This window comes from Octodon degus, unplaced genomic scaffold (genome assembly GCF_000260255.1).
Source record: "Octodon degus isolate 3935 unplaced genomic scaffold, OctDeg1.0 scaffold00070, whole genome shotgun sequence".
In the NCBI taxonomy this organism is placed as follows: Eukaryota; Metazoa; Chordata; class Mammalia; order Rodentia; family Octodontidae; genus Octodon; species Octodon degus.
This window is the reverse complement of record NW_004524646.1, coordinates 9,241,101-9,260,335: the sequence shown is the minus strand read 5'-3', so window position 1 is coordinate 9,260,335 and position 19,235 is coordinate 9,241,101.

Genomic DNA, 19,235 nt, shown 5'->3' with positions numbered 1-19,235 from the left:
CTGTGTACATCATCCTATCTGGAAAAATAATCACCTAAAAATGCTACACATGAAATTCAAGGAGAAACACACCCTGGCAGAGGTGACACCAAGTGCCACTGGAGGGAAGCCACATGGCAGTTCGGTAGCATGGTGAGGACATGGCCTTCCTCCCCGGCCTCTCCACACACCCCCACAGATGCCCAGAGCCCACTTGACCCCAAAGCACCGGGCGAACCCGGGCTCCTCCTGGCTCACCCTCCCAGCGCCAGTGCCTGCTCCACGCCGCGCCTGCTCCCAGGAGCACACTGTTCCGTTCGCAGTTTGCACTGGGTGGGAAGAGATGGCGTAGCAGGCAACTTGATCCTTGCCAACTCTGCGAATGTGCGACACCGCGAGCGAGACACCGTCAGGAGCAGTTGCTAATTTATTTTAAGTGCCCCCTGAGCTTTTAATTTCTCTGGAAAAATAAATAGATAAATCTAAGGCTGTCTCTGCCAACCCAGCCCAGCGCCCGGTCTGCCAGTGGCTGTGAAGGTTTGTGGGGTGACAGTGGCTGCCACCAGGAAGAGGTGTGGATGTTCAGCCAACGTAGCAGGGCTAGCGCTGACGGTTCCTGGTAGCAATGCAATCGGATGTATCACATTCGGGTAGAACTGACCTTTTCTCTTCCTGAATTGGCTGCCGATACACTTGCTAAATTTTTTTCCTCTTTCTTCAGATAGTCTGCAATTCCAAATAGTACCACAGGCTTCTCCAAGCCCAGATTCACTGGCAAGTTTGGAATGTAATTCGTCTAGTTTAGAAATTCATTATCCAAAGTGAGGAGCCCAGCGAATATTATAGTTTCATAAATATGCAGATTTTGTTTATTTAAACATTTTTATGACACTTTGTGTTTCCCTAAATTAGGTCATCATTTTAATATAATTGGAATCTGATGTGTGTCCTGTTTTCCTTAAAAGCCATCTGGTTCATTTTCGACTTTCAGAAACCAAATTATTTGTGGTAATATTGGGCCTCATTCACGCCTCCTTTTGAACCAACATACGACTTTGAGAGTCGGACCATGGGAGCCGAGGCCTTCGGGAGCATCTTCCCAATCCCTACCTCTACCAAGGGCTTCCAGGCTGAGCGGCTGGTGGGACCCATGCCATGAAGACCTGCAGGGACCACAAGCAGCTGTGTTCACCTGGAAAGAAATGGGTTAGAGTTAACGTGTCCCCCCAGGGCCAACAGACAGGCTTTGGAGAAGCGATTGGATTGCTGGGCGCTGACCCCAGGAGATCAATTCACTAAAAAGTTTGTAGCTCCATACGCTACAAACTGGTAAGCTAGACACCATTAAGAAGCGGGATCTAGCTGTAGGAAATGGGTCCTAGGGGCTGGATCTTGGAACCCACTCGGTGGCGGAGTCCTCTTTACCTCTCTCTCCCTCCCTCCCTCCCTCCCTCCCTCCTTCCTTCTCTCTCTCTCTTTGTCTCTGTCTCTGCCCCCCTTCTTCCCTCTCCCTCTCCCTCCTCCCCTCTCTCCTTCTCCCCCTCCCTCCCTCCTTCCTGGATGCCATGAAGCAAGCAGCTTCCCTCCTCCACTCTCCTCCTTTCCCTTTCACCATGACACAGGCCTACAAACAACAGAGCCAGGTATCCACCAACTGAAACCTCTGAAGCTGGAACAAAACAAACCTTTCCTCCTTTCTGTTGACTTCCTCAGGCATTTTTTAAGTAAGGAGACCCACTGGACACCATGTAAGGTAGGGAGCAGTGACTCACCATGGCCTGTGTGGCTAAGACAAAGTACAGAAATGACACTTCCTTTTCTAACTAAGCCACAAGCTTCCAGAGGGCAGGCGTACCTTGTTTTCAGTCGCCACACCTTTCACAGCACTGAGCCCCTGGCGAGTGCGGAATGTGGAAGAGGTGGTTGACCAGGATTGCAGGCATGCAGATTCCAACCAAGTGGAGTGGTGTGTCATTGCTGCACAGCTAGCTGCTCCAAACTCAGGGTAGCGGAAAAGAGCACGTGTGTGGCACTTCCCAGTTTCTATGAGTCAGAAACATAGACATGGCCTCCCTTGGGTCGTCATTCGTGGAAACAGCCCCAGGGAAACTCACACTGGGACAGCTTACTTCATTTGAGCCAGTGCGCAAGAGCAATAGCCAGAGTCCTCAGGCACCTACCTGCAGACACCCAGCACCTTTGTCACCCTCTGTGAACCAGGTGTCAGTGAGGGGACTCGGCTTCCTCTCAACAGGAGAAGGTACCTTCTCTGGGCGCCAGGTCCAGGACTGCTGGTCTACCATATATGTCTACTTCAGTGCAAAAAGTGAGGTTCATAATGCACCCAGCAGGACTGCCAAGCCTATATTGGTAACAAGAAATTAAATTAAAAACACTTGCTGCTTATATAAAACCACAGTTGTACGCTTATTGGAAATATCCATTGACAGAGTGCTTTTGTCCACTGTATGTGGAGCTGCGGGGACCAAGACTAACATTCCTTCCAGAGTCCATTAATAAGAAGCTTTTATAAGTTACAAGTCTAATTTGCATGTTATTTGCATATCCTCATGCAAGGGAAGAATATCCCATACCATTAGCTAGCCCGGCTTCGCTTGCGGACTAACTTCCGTCAACCCTGGCTGGTTGAGGAGCTGCCTCATCAGGTTTATGTGGGTTTCATTCTCTTCCTCAGTTTACTTCCTTGGAAAGGAGGGTACCGACAGTTCCCTCCTTTGAGGCTCACCCCTAGAATGTCATGTTCCCGTGGTGTGCTTTCCAAGCCAACTGGTGAGTGTGAGGTCGGTTTGGTGCAGTTGCTGGCAAACTTTTTTTAATGGGCAAGTATCGTAGCACTTTCCCCACTGCAGATGTAGTGGAGCCTGTCTTGCGAAAGTGAGCTTTTGTAGTGGGAAAGCTGCCATAGACACTGCTGCCGTACAAATGCGTGGCAGGGTTCCAGTAAAAACTTTATTAACAAAAACAGGTGGCAGGCTGGATAGGGTCCCAGGGCCATAGTTTACCGACCCCTGGATTCATAGATTGTGACTAGCATTTAAAGAATACATTAAATAACACTGAAACATAAATTTGCTGGCACATAAGAAAGGTGAGCACAGTGTATTGAAATTTTGGCTTCAGCAGTCCTACATGTGGCAGTGGCTATGCACACATGAGATGTATGGAGTTGAAGTGTAAGTTGTATTTTTCTATAGTTTGTGATTTAAGAAAAGCAAAAGAAAGAAAAAAATGTGAATCTTTGTGGATTTTCGGTTTGTTTGCATTTTTCACAGGGGATCTGGCTATGTGGTTCAGGCTGGCCTGCAACTCACTGAGCTCCTCCTGCCTCAGCTTCCCAAGTGCTGAGACTGCAAGGTATGCACCACCACCCCAGCTTGCACAACGCCAGCACTGCACCAGGCACAAAGGGGTCAGGAGGGGACAGGTGGGGTCCACGAGGACACACTGTGGGCAGGAAGCCAGGAGCCAGCACGGGAGACCCGGCCCTCCAGGAAGCCAGAGCAGGACAGGGCAGTGTGGAGGACCAGGAGGGGTGTGGTGGTGACATACATCGTGAAGGTTGTCTGTCACTGTTCAAGGGGGTCCCACAGGAAGCCCACACTCTCCTGACTCAGAAAGAGTGGGCCCCAAATGGACTTTGAGAGATTGGGGGGCTATGGACTGCTAGTCCTAAAAGGGCTGCAAAACTAGTTTCTGTGCTCAGTCTAAGTCTCTCCAGGAATTATACTCAGTAAAGTAACTGTGCTGTCAGCCACGAATGCCTACTGAGCAACTCGTACGTGCCAGACTTTGTTGAAGCACCAGTGGTAGTAACTCAACAAAAGCCCTGTAGAGCTGGCATTCTAGTGGGTGAGATAGAAAGGGTGTGTGTGTGTGTGTGTGTGTGTGTGTGTGTGTGTGTGTGTGTGTGTGGTGTCACACAATGCAGTGGTGGTCCTCAAAATTACAACAGAGCTGAAAACCTCCCACCTCCCATAACCTTGGCAAGCTGCTCATCTCGGTCTCTTCCTCTGTAAAACTGGGGTAACAGCCATGCCTCCCAGGCCAGCTACCCCAGGGGATGGTTGCCCGCCCAGCACCTGCCTTCTGCTCCTCCTCACTAAATGACTTCTGGTATCACAGAGGGTGGCCATGTCCCTAGCCCTGAGTTGTTTCCTCAGCTTCCCTCACACAGAGGAATGACCCAAGAAATTTATTTAGACGGGTGTTACCGAGACCTACAGGCTCCGAGCCCGAGGTGTGGTTATTACTGTAGTCATCACATGCTTCTGCACTGTCTCTGTGTTTAAAGAATTTCTCAGAAGCTGATATATCCCAGTTCCTACAGCTCCCATCTCACAAGTAAAACCAGTCAGTCCAAACAGCAAGGAGCTCCCGAACTCAAGGCTGCGTGGCAGGGGAGGTGGGGGCAGGGCCTAATGCCAGTTCTTCATCCCCAGCGCAGTGACTATTTGTGGTCTCCATAAAGCTGTAAGAAGTTTTCAGCTCAGGATGACATGCAGCCTGCTGTGTCAGAGTTGTGACCCTCATCAGTGGCTATCAGCCACGGGCCTCTCCCCACAGGGTCTGGGGGACATGGAGGAGGATTACTGGCTGAGCAGCTATGGCTGAGGACCCCACGAGAGGAAGGAAGCTGAGACTTGGGTGCAAAGCCTGTCCTCTACTTCCACGGCTCCTCACCAGCCTTCCTGACCCCGTAAGCCCCGAGGCTGAGGTTGAGCAGAGGATGCGTCTCCAGGAAGACAACGCCCATCACACCAGTGCAAGGAGTGGGTGCAGGATGGAAGGGCAAACCTTGGAACATGCAGGTTTATCTGGAAAAGAAAGCCAACCTGGTTGGAGGAGAAAAACAAAAAGCAAAACTCATGAATACCAGCCAAATCAACAAGTCCAAATTTCTCACTAACTCAAACTTTAAAGGGAAAGAGTCTTTCAAAAGAGCAGCGTTCACAGAGCACACTGCACTACAAAGTGCTTTAGATGATGATGTCACCAAGGCAAGGCAGCACACCGGTCTTCTACAGCAAATGGGAGCGGGAGCTGTCATGGCTCTGTCAGAGACCCAGGCGGCCCGCGAAGATCCCTTCCTAGAAAGGACTCCCCGAGGAACGCGCGACTGGCACGCCTGACCTATTGCTTGGCTTGGATGGCGGAGATTTGTCCAGACCCTGGTGTGAGGCAATGCTGCCACCACACAAGGACAGATGTCCTCCAGCAGTGTCACACCTCTGGGGACTCAACAGGGAGCCAGGTGGCACGGCGGAGCCAGATCGGGTGGAGGGCAGTGGGTGGGCGGGAGGCAAGGTTTGGAAAGAAATTGTTGGCTTAAAATGTATTTCAAAGTATTTGGACTGGTATCAAGTATGAAAAGGTCCTCTAAAGACTTCTCCAAATCCAGCTTCTCTAACAGCAATGGAACACCCATCTCTGACAAAACAAAACAAAAAGGGGGATATAAATAAAGGATCATCTTGTAATAAAAAAAATATGTATATACAAGATAGGATAGATATACAGCTACTTTCTCTTAGTTCAATGAGATGGTCTCTACTAATATTGTTTAGACAAGATACCATGTCTACATCTTGTCCTCGGAATGACTACTACGAAGACAACAATATGCAATGCATTAATTATTGTAACTGTCCTACTAAACTGTTTTGAAACTGTTCCATTACTATTTTATTTTTTCTCATTAAAAGGAATAAAAAATTTTAAAAATAAACAAAAATTATCACCCATAAACAGTAAAAAAAACACTTATGAAATGATTATTTGTTTTAAAAAATTGTGAGTATGGTATACAATGCTTAATGCTGCAAAAAATATATACAAAGTAGGAATCACAAGACCACATAGAACATACAATTGGTCCAAAATTTTTTAAACATCTTTATTTCTATGCAAGAACAGAAAAAAAAAAATGAATAGAACCCAAAATGTCTAAAGAAGGTGATAAGTGAATGTCAAGACTAAAAATAATTTTTATGGCTTCCTTGAGTTCTCAAATATTCTCCTGTCAGCTGTATATTCCTTTGGAATAAGAAAAAAGAAAAGAAAAGAAAAGAAAAATATTCCAATAGAGACGCACAGTTGTCCATGTAGCTTGTCGGATGTTTCTCCTTCTTCAGCTTCGTCGGCGTATTGGGTCAGCACTCCTGGTGCCCTGCAGTGGCCCAGAGCCACGTGACCAGCTGTGGCCAGTGGACTGCAAGCAGGTGACATCGACCACTTCCCACCGTGGCTCTGGCTGGCCTGTGGGAGGCGCTGCAAGCTCCTTTCTGCTGGAGCGCAAGCAGGTCCTTGACTGCTTCAGCCCTCTGCCCTCCAGCGGTCACCAGGGCTACCGCCGCCTATCAGACTTGGGATCCAGGCAGGGCACGAGGAGAAACAGGCTCTAGTGAATTACACCCACTGACATTAGGAGCTTTTTGGTTTTGTTTTTACAGCAGCATAATCTTGGCTGTCGTTCAAATATGATCTGAAAAACATTCGTGGAAAAATACTCACCGAAGCTGTAAACATTGATTGTCTTTAGGACAACTGTCTTTAGCAAAACCAGTAGATATATTTCCTTTCTCTTTCAGCTTTTCCCAATGGTTAACAATGAACATTATTTTTCAGTAGAAAACAGATCAAATCAATATTAACAATAAAGTGAAACAACACTGCATGACAGTCTACCGGGTTGGGCCTCGGGAGAGCTGGTGGACTCCCAGGCCACAGAACACGTGGGAGAGCTGGTGGACTCCCGGGCCACAGCACACATGGGAGAGCTGGTGGACTCCCGGGCCACAGCACACGTGGGAGAGCTGGTGGACTCCCGGGCCACAGCACACGTGGGAGAGCTGGTGGACTCACGGGCCACAGCACACGTGGGAGAGCTGGTGGACTCCCGGGCCACAGCACACGTCTGCTTTCGCTTCCTCCCTTGCGGCAGAGGGCAGAGGATGGCGGAGGGGCCATCGTGGAGCCCGTGGCCGCGCAGAGGTGAGGTTCATGGCTGGGTGGAGATTGTATCAGTAAAACCCATGGGAAAGATTTAAATAGTCTCTGAATTCACTGTAAGGAACAACATATTCCGTATGAGTCTGAGCACAACTGTGCGTGGAGATAAAGAAAGTGAAGAGTGAGGTTTCGATCCCTCAGTCCTTTTCCACCCTTCCATTTCGCCCAGAAGGGCTCTGGGTCTCCCAACTGACGCCGGAGTTCTGTGGCCATTGGCCAGATGGTCTGCAATATTTGGGATCCTGCCCACTGACCTCTTGTGGTGCACTTAGCACCTCCTGGTAGGCACCAAGACCCCTTAGGGTGCCAGGCGTGGTGCCTGCTGCTGTTCACATGGACGGTGGCCCTGAGGTGGAGGGAGCCCGCAGGAGAATTAGGTGGACTTGGTGCAAGTCTCGCCTCTGCCTGAAAGTCTATGAGCTCCTCTCTGACATTTACAAGGTCCCCAAGACTCTGACCTGCAGAGACAAACATCTGGGGCTCAGAGTGGACCCCAGAAAACAAGGAATTAGAGGCAGAGCAGCCGGTGAGGGTGCCAGTGGTGGCGAGAGCCGGAGCAGTGCCAGGATCCAGTCCTGGTAGAAATGCCAGGCAGAAGAGACCTTGTGGAGCAGTGATAAAGAAAAGCAAACTCCTGCCCACATGTGCCCTTGGCCTGCACAGCAAGCGTTCGCTCCATCTCGTGCCTGTGGTGAAAAGCAGTGCTCTATACAGTCACTGGGCTACTGTCAAGCCTATGTACTGTTCATTATTTTTCTTCATCGGCAAGTACTCCTTGGGCATCTCCAACATGCCAGGCAATTCAGTAGAATTTGGCATGCACTGGCCTGCTGCTCTTCTGTCCTCACCTTTTTAGTTTGTCTGAAATAAATGTGTTTTGCAAGGAAAATTTAAAGCCACTCTCCTAGAACTAAAGCTACATGCTTGTCACTTCGAGAAAGTAATCATGAATCAGGGATGGTGGTACACACCTGCCATGCTGGTGCTTTTGGAGGTTAAAAAAGCAGGATGGTGAGTTGAAGCCCAGTCTGGACAATTTCTTGAAACCCTGTCTCAAAAATAAATAAATAAGTAAATAAATAAATAAGACAAGCTGGGGTGGCGGTGCACATCTATGATGCCGACACTCTGAGGGGCTGAGGTAGAAGGATCAAAAGTTTAATCCCAGCCTGGGCAACTAAGCAAACTAACAAGACCCTGTCTCGATTAAAAAGTAAAAGTGCAAGGGATGAAGCTGGGTGTGAAGGCTCTGGGATCAATCTCCAGAACCACAAAGGAAACAAATATTTTAAGAGGTCTGGGGATGTCATTCAGTGGGTTCAATCTCCAGTAGTGGAAAAAAAAAAAATAGAAGAGAAGGTAGTCATGAAAAAAAAAAAATAGAATTCGAAAAAGACAAAAATCACTGTATTTTTGAGGAGTTACTATTGCCTGAAGCACACTCCAAACCCCAGACCTCACCCTTTTTACTAATAAACAAGTCAGCACACCCTGAAGGGGGAGTGTCATGGCAGAGTGGTAGAAACTTACCCAGACCAAACAAGTCCTTGCTCTCTGAGGACATCAGAAAACCAAGGGAAGAGGTGACCTAGAAGTACCACTGCTCTTCCCCCAGTGCCGGTGCTGGCCCTCACATGCCACCCCTGAGAGAAGACCAGAGTGCAAAACCTAGGTCCTAGGACTGTCTCAGGGCTAGCCCCGCCACACGGCCAGCCACTGCCTGGCTGGGACACTTGCCATCCTCATGCCCTGGCCAGGCGGTGACCCTAGAAGGTCAGAGAAGAAAACAGGACGCTGTCACTCAGGCTGGAGGGAAGAACGCCGCAAGCGCTCTTGCCGCCACCCACCTGCCAGGCACAGGTGAGCTCAGGTCTGTCTGTTCCATCCGCGGTCCCTGTCACCGTCTGTGTTAACCGTGTCCTGGTGAGGCTGAGGACAAGCAGTTTCACCTTTCCCCCCAGACAGAATCAGCCAGTCACCTAGTGGCAAGCACAGAGCTCCAGAAACGGCACTCTCTGTCCCTGCGAGGAAGAAAAAGTCACTGTGCTCTAATTACCGTCCTCGCGTGTCCCCAACAGTCTGTTCTCTAGTATCACCGTGGATCCATTCAGGGACCTAGTTCTTTTTCCTTTAGGTGTTGAGGAGATCTGGAGAGGACTTGGGAGGGAGATGGTTAAACATTTTATTATTCTCGATGCATTTGTAGTAAATTGTGTAACAGTTTTCATGTCTTAATTACTTAAATTTTATATTGAGCTATAGTGATATTATCTTTCTTTTTGTCTCCACACAATTGTATTTTATAATAGCTTTTATTAGAACCCACATGAATGGAATTTAAAATGAACACATCATTTCTGTACTCGTGCAGTATATAAAAGAGCACTTCTCTGATATTTGGCATGAAAGCACTTTCCTTTGTATTTTATGACATGAGCAAGTTATATTAGGTGGGGACACAATTTGAGCAGAACGGTAACTAAGGGAGATTTTAAACTCCTTCTTTTTTCTTCCCTCTCCCAACTTCCTTGGTAGAGAAGGGTGTGGGGTATTCCACCGATCAAGCCAAACTCTCCTGTAAATGAGTCACCTAATTATAGTAAAATGCAAATTATATAAATAAATGTGTATATCTATATCATTTTAATCTGAGATTTCCTTTTAGGAAAATTAGAAGTGGTCTGTGCATTAGGAAGTTGTCAGAAAATTAAGTGTTAAATTATGATTCTGAGTTTCTTCTATTAATGTAGCAGCTGCATTTTTTTCAACCCCATGGTTAATCTCGCGAGTAGCAAACTGCACCAGCGGTGCCCTCCCTGCTCTGACTCCTTCTGGAAGATTGCTATCTTTCCAGCCTGGAGTTTGCAAAATGAACCCGTAACTTGTGCTCAAAGAAATGTAGCCAGGGCCTCCCTACAGAGCTGGAAGCGCTTTCCCTGTCTCGTGTTCGGTGTTCTTTCCTTCCCTCCCCCCACCCCCGGCTATAGTAGAATCTGTAAATCAGAAAGCCTCTTGCATCTAGAAGCTCAACCACAAAAGGGAAAAATCCCAACAAAGGATTCGCGGGGTCCTTGAGAACGATGAAATGGAAATAAATGTGAAGAAATATTAGAGATGCATATTTAATATTGTTGTGTTTATTGCTTCATTTATAAAAGTCAACCAGCTAGAAAGTGTGCGTGAATAAACTCCTCGCTGGGTGTGAGTCAGAGCACGAGGTAGACCTTAACTCTTCCTGGCCCCGCACAATTCATTTAGAGAAGCCCTGCTTCATTGTATCAATCGGGGTCTCCGGGCTGGGAGAGGCCAGTGCGGAAGTCGAGGCAGCTCTTCTCGGCAGGGGTCCGGCCTCCCACGCCCTCCCACTGCTCTCCTTCATGCCCATCTCGGAGCTGCCTCTTCTGAAGCCACCGGGCGCTGACACCAGGACGTAGCTGTCCTCTGTCCACCTGCGGCCTCTGTCCGCGTGCTCTGCACCGCTAGCCAGCGTGGAGCTGCATCCCCTCCCGTGGCAGGCAGCCCCGTCCCTCCACTGAGCGGGGCCTGCAGCCCTGCAGCGGGACCTCGCTGCCCACTTTGTACCCACGCACCCCTCCTCTTCCGGTCTGTGCTGGAGTCTAGATTCAGGGTGGCAGCAGAAGGAGGATTCTAGTGTCCCTTACATGGCGCTGTCACATCTCACAAAGGATAATAGTTTCTGCCCCTGATAAAATGACAGGCTATCCGCCCAAACTCCCTGCTCTTGAGAAATTTGAAAATGTATCAATTAAATAAGGCACAGTGCAGTGAGGTGTGGAGAGCAGTGACGTGCAGTTGCCTGTGACAGACTCGACTTCGCATGGGCTTCAGAGAGAGGCTTGAGGACTGGACCAGCACGGGAACAGGGGCTCTAAGACGACACAGAGTCCTGTACCTCCAGAGGCCCGGCCCAGCGCAAGGCTCCGAAGAAAGCTGCACTTTCTTAGGTGCGAGGAAGAAAAGAGAATGGAATGAGGGAAGGAAGAAAGAGGAAGAGAAAGGAAAGGAAGGAGCAGGGACGGGAGGGAAGACGAGGCGAGGGAAGAGAAAAGAGGAAGGAAGGGGAAGGGGAAAGGAGGGAAGGAGGAGGGAGAAGGTAGAGGAGGAAGGAAGCAAAAGGAAGTGAAGCGGAAGGGAAGAGAGAGAGAAGGGAGGGGAGGAAAGGAGCAGGCAGGAATGAACGAACGAACGAATGAATGAATGAAGAGAGGGAGAGAAAAAAGAGAAGGACGGAAAGGGGAAAGAAGAAAAAATGAACGCGTGTAGGTAGGTAAATAAGCAGGTTAAAAAAGAAAGAAGAAGGAAAGAAGATTAAGATAGAGGTAAGAAAGAGAGGGAAAGAAAAACAGAGGCCAAAATGAAGAGTGTAGAACTATGAGCGCCCCAGCTTCCTCACGAGACTCCATGATTTTCCAGGTATCCGCGCCAGTCTGCGGGCCGACGCCGGTCTCTGTGCGCTCAGCCTCGGAGCCCAGGACGATGGGCGCGGCTGTCTCTGGGTGGCTCTGCTCGGCACCTGCTGCTGTCCTACCCCTCCGAACAGGGGCGCCCGAGACCCCTGGGGCCTCTCACCAGCACCCCTGCCGCCACCCCGCAGCCTCTCCAGCCCCTCCTTTCTATTGACATGTCCCTCCGCGTTGTCGTCAGACATGAAGGGCTTCTCGAGGAATGGGTCCCACCACATTTGTTTGAGTGTTGCTTGGATGTTCAGAATGGAGATCAAGAAGCACAAAAATAGATTTTGTTGATTTATGAGTCCTCGCTGTTTCCAATTCCCCATCAGTATGGGTAGGCACGACGCAGGCTAGAAACGCAGCATCTGCTTCCCCTTCGTTTCATTTGTGAACTTTAGCACCAGATGTAAATCATTCATAAAATCCCCAAGCGTTGGAAGGTACTTGTCCCTGGCTTTCACAAACGTAGACTCCACACACTGTATCTAGTGATTTCTGTCATTCCTTACAAATGGCAGGACCAGAATTTTAATGACTACTAGAAATAAATTTCCAGCAGCAGGAAAAAGCAAAGAAATCCTAGTTCAGATAGTACTGGGAAGCCCTAATATCCACTCCTAGCCTTTGGAAGTTTTTACTGAACAGAAGATGTCACACTAGTTTGTCCCAATCCAACATGGCCACCTTGGGAAGAGTCAAGGGATGAGCTCTGCCGGGCTGGGGGTGCTCTTGTCCTTTTTGAGGGGGCGGGGTTTCTGATCCCCGCGATGAAGAATTGCAGAGGAGGGCCGCCAAGCATGCTTGCTGCTGAATGGGTAACATCCCTGTCCATCCTCCTTGGCCACACCCATCCTGTTGCCTAGATTCCAGGAAGTCATTGAGCTACTTTCATGGGGTGACAGAGAAAGGCGCAGCCCCTCCTCCTGAGATGTCCGCAGCCCTGTGGGGCCAGGGTGTGCCAGACGCTCATGTCAACAGTTAGTGACACTATAGGGTGGTGCCCTAGACTTCTCTCTGCCTGCCCAGCACCAAATGAGTTTCTGCTGGAGATTAGGGTGAGAAGACAAGTCAGCCAAGCTCCTTGGTACCTTCCCCCCAAGGAAAGGCAGATGACCCCAGCCAGCTTAGACACTCTGTGCAGCGAGAGGCCCAAAAAGCAGGTGGCCAGAACAGACCAATCCCAGCAGCCGTGGCTTCCCCACTAAGTCCCCTGGATCTGCTCCAGGTTCTGGCTCTCCAACCCTAGGTACTGAGTCCTCTTCTGACTTCAGAGCCACATGGCCACATTCCAGTGAACTCTTTCCTCAAAGGTCATGTGAAGTCTGTGCCATTTGTTTATTTGTCACAGAATACCTCTCTGTGTCCCCTGGAAAGCCCTGTGTTATAGGAGAATCTGCAGGCTTCAAGTACAGTGCAGGTGGTGACCAATTTGGTCTAGATGAAAGAATAAGGAAGCCACCAAAGGGAGACTCTTGGAGAAAGTGCTGTCCTAAATACTTAAAAGGGGAATAGACAAGATGGGCCTCAAGGCCCTTATGAGAAAACAAACTGTGCGGCCAGAGGACAACTGTCCTGTCTTGCCCAGGACAGCACATATCTGCCAGCGAATGTCCACCCAACACATCTTCAGCCGAAGGTGTCTGTGTCACATCCATATTCTCTTCTTGTATCTGCTCAGCTCTGCCTGGGATCACTCAACCTTTCAAGTTCTGGGTGGTGCTGGGGTTCACCCTAGCCGCTTGACTGGTTTTCTTCTCAAAAGAGAAGCCCCCACTGATCCTTTCCAACTGAGAAATCCCGCGATGCCATTAATGTTTTGTATCGCACTGATGAAGGGTGCAGGGAGACCCCTGGTTGGCTTGCCTTGTGAGTCTCCCATGAAGTGACCAGAGTAAATGAGAAGAAGCAGAGAAGGAGGCCGACTCTTGGCTTTTCTCCAGTGTCTTTATTGCTTTGCAGGTCGACTGTAAAGAGAGACCCAGGGGAATCCTGCAGTTAATGGGTCGTTGAAATTTTCATAAGAAATATCTATCTACCTCTCCTGGGTTTTGCCCAATTCTCTCATTTAGCCTCCCTTTGTTCATTTATCCATCAACTCATTTGTCCCTTATTATCCCTTTCAAGATTTTTTTCACTTGTAGGAGAGTTGTATTATACAAACATAATGAGAATCATGCTGAATTTCATCTCCAGCATGAAATCTTCTCAGTCTTCTGAGTACAACGCATTGAGGCGAGGTGGTGGTGCACACCTCTAATGCCAGCACTTCAGGAGGATCATGGGACAATCAGCTCAAACTGGAGCCCAGCCTGCGCCACATTGCAACTTGATGTGATCTCGGGGCTGGAGCTCAGTGTGAAGGCCAAGGCTTGATCCACCATGCACACGTGAAAAGTGTGGGTCTGGGGGCGCTGAGATACACACTCAGGTCCTGAGAGCCAGCTGCTTAGCCTCTGTTGGAGCCACAACATTTGTCTGCAACTAAGGGTGTCCACAGAGACTGCACACACCGTGGGGCCACTGGTCCCCTGTGCCCCAACTCAGACTTCCAGTGGATCAGTGATCCATGATGATCGGTGATCTGTGTGATCAGTGGCCCTCGCCTTCAGTCATGAGGTGCAGGTGTGGCCTGCTGGAGGGCCCTGGAGTGGAGGGAGGGGATGGACCCACCCAGTGTCACACATTCCTTCCCACATTGCTTGTGATTCTCCATGGTGACAGAGCACGGTGTACAGAGGAGGTGGTGTTCACCACTCAGGCCTTGCTGCGTCCAAGCCTAGCTGCGGGACCATGGAATTTCTCATCCACATCCACTTCCCGCCATGCTGCCTGCAGGGCCAGAAGGGAACCAGGGTTGGAGGGTGGCCGGAGCCCACACCTGTTCTTGGACCACTCACCTTGCAGATACTGGTGCCTGACTGAGGGCAGGCTGGAGGTTCAGGATGCTCTGCCTAGAAAAACAGACCACTTAGCCCCAGCCCTGTCCTTCTGCTCCTCCTCCCTGGGTCGTGGAACCCAACCAGGGAGCGACAATTTCCCTAGGCTTTGGCTGACCCTCTCACCTGAGTGGCCAAGACTGTTCCCTGTCCTCTTCTCTTCCCTTCTCTTCCCTTGCCTTCCCCTCCCTTCCCTTCCCTCCTTTCTTCCTCTTTCTCCTCCCCTTTCCTCCCCTCTCCTCCTCTCTGCCCTCCTCTCTCCTCCTCTCTCTCCTCTCCTCCTCTCCTCTCCTCTCTCCTATCTTCCTCCTCTTTCTCCTTCCTCTCTCTCTTTCCCTCTCTCCTCTCTTGTAAGAGTGCAGTAATGAGGACCCTGGTACCGCTGGTCTGTGTCTTATTAATAATAGCCGTGAGGTGAAGTGACTGCTCGAGGTCACCCTGGCTGGAAATGCGGGCTGGCAGACAGAGCTGCGCTGGATGGCAGAGTCTTGGCTCTGGACCCAGGGACCCGCCGTCTTCTTCGGCACCGTCTCCTCCCTGGTTCTCTCTCTCTAGGTCTATTTCCCTCTCTGATTCTCCTTCCTCACCCCACATGTGTGCACATACACACACACCAGGGAAGATAAGAAAGCAGGAGACAGCGCCACCCAACCTCTCCTGCAACTTCCCCGAGCCATTTTCAGGCTTGATCCTGTTCCTCAGCATCCTGGTGCTGCCAAATCTCCCTTTGGACCCAGATTCTCAGTTCTTTTCTCAGTTCAGGAAAAATTTTCCCTGCACATAGTAGTGCGTACCTCAAATCCCAGCTACCCAGAAGGCTGGGGCAGGAGGATTTAAAGTTTGAGGTAGCTTGAGCAACGTGGTTTTATTTTGCCTCAAAATAAAATGGGCCGGGGAGGTAGCTCTGTGGCTCCACGGCCTACAACAAAAGAGAAAACAAAATGGCGAGAGATGTCAAACTCGGAGAGCAGCCCAGTGGAAAGCCCTTGTCTGGCAAGCTGCAGGCCTTGCGGGCCAGCACTGTTGCACAAAACAATTTTTTTTTTTTTTACCGAACATCTTTGTTATAAATCATAACTTCTGTCGTTCTGGTTCTACCTTAAAATGCACAGCAGTTCATCTGTTTATCCATTATCTATACTGACGTTCTCTCCCAACCTTTTGCCTTTTGATCTGCAGCTTCATTTTGTCATGACCCTGACATCTCCCCCACATCACAGACTAGGATTTCTTTGGGGTCCACCTTGCCACTCTCTACCCTGAAATCTGTGTAGATTTATTCGCCTCCTCCATTGTCTTCCCCTCCGTTGGCATCTTGCTTTAGCTCTCTGTTTTCGCCTCTCTGCCATCACGTCAGCCTGCTTGGATTTTTCCCTCCGGCTTTTTGCTCTTTTTTTCCCCAGACTCTATCTTCCTTGTGCTATTAAAGATTTTAAATTTAAAAAAATTTAGGAAATAAGAATATGGTCTTGGGCACCCTAAGCTGACAAAGAGGAGGGTCTGTTGTGTCTTAGTGGGGATCTATGTGTGCACACACATATGTGTGTTTGCATGTGTGTGAGCCTGTGTGTGGGTATGTGCATGCAAGTATTGTGTGCAGGTGTGTTTAGCCATGTGCACTGTGTGTGAGTGCAAGCGTGTATCATGTGGATATGTATGCAAGGCTACCTGTGTGTGTCCATGTGAGTGTATGTTTGTGGCTATATATGTACATATGTATTATGTATCTCCATGCATGTGTGTATGTGTATGTGTTAGACATGCATGCATGCATGTATAGATACATGTGCCTCTCTGTGTGACTGTGTGTAATTTGTGTGTGCTGATACTTGCATGCATGTACACTCCCGCTGCAGAAAAGAGAGATGAAGGCACTGAGTGACTCCCAAGAAGAGGACGGTGGCGGGGGTCCTGTCCAGTTGTGCCCACCCTTGGGACATAGTTCTCCAAGCGGTCTCCCCTCAGGGGCTCAGCACAACACATCCTGGAGGGCCCCGCAGGGGGCTTGGCAAGCTGGGCAGAGCCCCCAGGAGCCTGACCTCAAAGCTTGGAGCCAGAAATCTGATGCAGGCTCCTCCGCAGGCTGCTCTGCAGCCCTGGAGCCCCTGCCGTCCCTGCACAGGCCCCGAATAAGGAGTGGCTGACCTTGCTGGAGCCTCTGCTGAGCCCTCTGGAGGGTGAAGCAGAAGGGCAGCCCCCAAGGGGCCTTTAGAGGAGGCACCAGGCCACCACTCACACAGGCCCACAGGAGCGCAGAGCGAGGGGCGTGGCCACTCGGCCCAGAGGCACAAGGGCATCTGTCCAGGCTGGCTGTTTCCATGCATGACCGCTGATGCCACCACGACTGGCCTTTCTTCGTTGAAGTCACCCAGCCAGGCTAGGAAGGTCACGATCCCCTTCCTAGATGCAGGGTCTCAGGGCAGCAGCCGGTGCAGCTGAGGCAGGCCGCGGCTCTCCCGCAGCTTCTCCTCAGTCCCTTAGCCGGGCTGCCAGCCCAAGCAGTGTCCCTCCACTCCAGTGCACGCTTGGCTCCCACAGCCCCATCTCCCAGGCCGGGCAGCAGCGTGTTCCTGAGGGGATCAGGCCCGAGGAACACGCATGTGCCCATGTGCAACATGCGAGTGTGCGCACACACACGTCTGCACACTCACCTACGTGGCAGCCACACATACGCAGGTAGGCTTCTTCAGAGTGCCTAGACCTTTAAAGGCTGAGGATTTAGAGCACCATGGGCCGCAGCCACAGCTCGGCAGATGCCAGGCTATATCCAGGCCGGAGTGCAGCATGCCTGTCCTGGCCACAGAGGTCCCTGGCCTGGGTGGAGGGAGCTCTTGAGGACAGCAGTGGTAACAACTGCACTGACAGAGAGCGCTTGGGACCCCTCAGAAGTGGCCTAAGCCCTCCACAAGTTAAAACTAGGCCAGTGATCAAGATAGAGACACAGAGTGCTGGCAGAGACGGTGAGCTTTCTCAGGGCCTCCCAGTCAGGAGCAGCAGATGCGGGTTCGAATCCTGACACTGGCACCCATGGCTGAGGTCTAACCCAAGCGCCTGCCTACCCCTCAGTAGAGGCTGAGCCCAGGTCCACTGTTGGCGGCATGGAGCAGGGCCAGGACAGCGTGCGAGAGCTGGTGGGGTGTTCAGGCCAGCCCTGGATTTGGGGACCACTCTGCAGGGACTGAAGGCCCCGGCCCCGGAGCGGTTTGAATACAGTCCATCTCCAGCGCAAGCTGAGGACTGACCAAGCCCCTCTCCACCCAGCTTAAAGCCTTACTCCTAAGTTTTACTCAGAGCCTTTATGTGTTTGAAAATATTCCTCTTCATTATTCATATTGTGCCACAAGAATGATACATTTGAAGAAATCATCATGAATAAAGTGGCCAATTTAGCAGTGAGATTTACTAGGAAAATATTCAGTACAAAACGGTCAGCCGCCGCACTTTGGGGCAGAGAAAATAAAAATGCTGTTTGCACCTTGACAGCCATAGAACAGGGTTCACGGCTGTGAGACCCTGCTGGGAAATGTTTCCTACAGCAGCTCTTGCACAGAGAAAGAAGAATTTATTTTCAATAATGATAAGAGGGGAAATAAAGTGGCTTCGAATCGAATCCAACCTAGTTCTGAGGCGGGGAAGATCCTCCTTTTTTCTCCTGTCATTCTAAAAGAGCTAGGGGGTGGGAAGGATCCGCACGTGTGCACGTTAAAAATAGAATTGCTAATAACCTCCCGAGCTGATGCTGTGGCTCGGGGAGGCCAGATGGCAGGGCCGCCGAGCTCCATTCGGAGCCCTCGCAGCTCGAGCCACCCTCTCTGCGGGCCGAGGAGAGGCAGGCAGTTCCAGCGCAGGGCCAAGGCTCCTTCCCCAGCCTTAAGGTTGGGTTATTCTTGTACTTCGCAGAGAGAAGAAATTGACCTTGAACACCGAGGTCTTCCCCACCACCCCTGGAAAGTGGCCAGAAGTGTGCTGTGGAAAAGCTCGCCCCCAGACCAAACAGCCAAAGCACCAAGCTTGGTGTACAGCGCTCGCCAAACGCTGAGGTGTAGATGCTGGCACCCTGGCTGAGCTGTCAGCCACTAAAGCCACCAACACGACACCCCTGAGCGTGGAGTTGGGCAGAGACAGCAGAGGCAGGGCTTGACTTCTGGAGGAGAGGGCACAGCCGCACCCCGTGGCCCCCAGCCCCCTACGCCCCTGTAGCAGCTCTGATGTGGCCTGGCCTTCCCAGGCTCTGTGCTGATTTCACTTCAAGCGTTTCAGAGATGGAGCTGCCCCCTCCACACCACCGACTCTTTTCCTCCTGCCGAGCCCCAAGATGAGAGAGCCTGAGTCGCCGAGTCCCTGCTCGGAGGAAACAGCCCTGGACAGAACCACCCACCTAAATAGCCACGAGACGTGGAAATAGCCACGGGAGCCCTGGCTGGCCTTCCCCAGGTGAGGCAGTGTATGCCCCTCAGGCGGGTGATCTCCTAGGGCTCTTTGAAAAGCCCTGAGCTGAGGACCAGGTCCCCAGGGTGCTAAGTGTCCTCCCCTCCCTGAGCACACCCCAGATATAAACTAGCTAGAGCCACACATTAATATGCAGAGGGAGCTGGCTCCTTCCCTCGGGCATGCCCGGGCTGCAGCTCATAGATACCTCTCTATTGATAAGGCATATGTATCGGCAGCACACTGTTTGCAAAGATAAATAAGTCATTTTTTTCCTTCTGAAAGGATAGATGGATGATAGGGAGGCACACGTGGACATTTCTAGGGGGCTCTTGAAAGCTTCTAGGCGCCAAAGAAACCCAGACACCTCATGGGGCTACCTGCCCTAAGG